The sequence below is a fragment of the Oncorhynchus mykiss genome, chromosome 4 (assembly GCF_057628025.1).
Source record: "Oncorhynchus mykiss isolate SJ-2025 chromosome 4, ASM5762802v1, whole genome shotgun sequence".
Taxonomy (NCBI): domain Eukaryota; kingdom Metazoa; phylum Chordata; class Actinopteri; order Salmoniformes; family Salmonidae; genus Oncorhynchus; species Oncorhynchus mykiss.
The window spans coordinates 93,350,001-93,351,033 of record NC_143025.1 but is presented as its reverse complement, the minus strand read 5'-3'; the positions used below and the strand labels follow the sequence as shown (position 1 = coordinate 93,351,033).

Sequence of the window (1,033 nt, the reverse complement as noted above, 5' to 3'; positions counted from 1 at the left end):
TTGGTAGATTTGCAGTGGTCCTCCTTCCATTTCAATATTATCGCTTGCACAGTGCTCCTTGGGATGTTTAAAGCTTGGGAAATATTTTTGTATCCAAATCCGGCTTTAAACTTCTTCACAACAGTATCTCGGACCTGCCTGGTGTGTTCCTTGTTCTTCATGATGCTCCCTGCGCTTTTAACGGACCTCTGAGACTATCACAGTGCAGGTGCATTTATACGGAGAGTTGATTACACACAGGTGGATTGTATTTATCATCATTAGTCATTTAGGTCAACATTGGATCATTCAGAGATCCTCACTGAACTTCTGGAGAGAGTTTGCTGCACTGAAAGTAAAGGGGCTGAATAATTTTGCACGCCCAATTTTTCAGTTTTTGATTTGTTAAAAAAGTTTGAAATATCCAATAAATGTCGTTCCACTTCATGATTGTGTCCCACTTGTTGTTGATTCTTCACAAAAAAAATACAGTTTTATATCTTTATGTTTGAAGCCTGAAATGTGGCAAAAGGTCGCAAAGTTCAAGGGGGCCGAATACTTTCGCAAGGCACTGTATCATATAACACAAACCTCAAGAACAAAGATATGACTTTAAAAAAAGACTTTATTGAAAAAGTATTAAAAAAAACACATAAAAACCTGTCCTGTGGAAATGCTTTTATAAAAATGTAAAAAGGGTATCAAACGAGATAAGAGAGAACACTGCTGAGTGTTTTTCGATCTGATGCACACGACATGGTTTTAGTATCGTGGCGTTAGATTACAAAGACGGTAGAAAAAAAACAACAACAACAACAACAACAAAACAGACAAAAGTATCAAAAGTAATATTTTCTGAAACACAGTGGTTTTTTTTTACCAAAACCTTGGTATCCTGTGGGCCCACGTTTGTAGTAATCTTATCAATAACAGCGTTCTCGATCAAGTGCAGCTTTAAAACATGTTACTGGGTCCGGCTCGTAGGCCCACTCTTCAAGTGACCCATAGAACCCTTTGCCCTTTGCCCTTGTGGAGATCTGAGAAGATTGGACGG

The 1,033-nt window shown here is 38.3% G+C and overlaps 1 protein-coding gene across 1 annotated transcript in view; it reads right to left on the bottom strand.

Annotated features, from left to right (window-relative positions):
- Window positions 1-586: 586 nt before the first annotated feature.
- LOC118964486 (MYB proto-oncogene, transcription factor) overlaps window positions 587-1,033 on the bottom strand; it is a 26,260-nt gene continuing 25,813 nt past the window's right edge. Inside the window, 1 exon segment of the mRNA XM_090233521.1 lies at window positions 587-1,033. This exon segment is cut by the window's right edge and continues 1,665 nt beyond it. The gene's annotated coding sequence lies outside the window, so the exon portion shown is untranslated.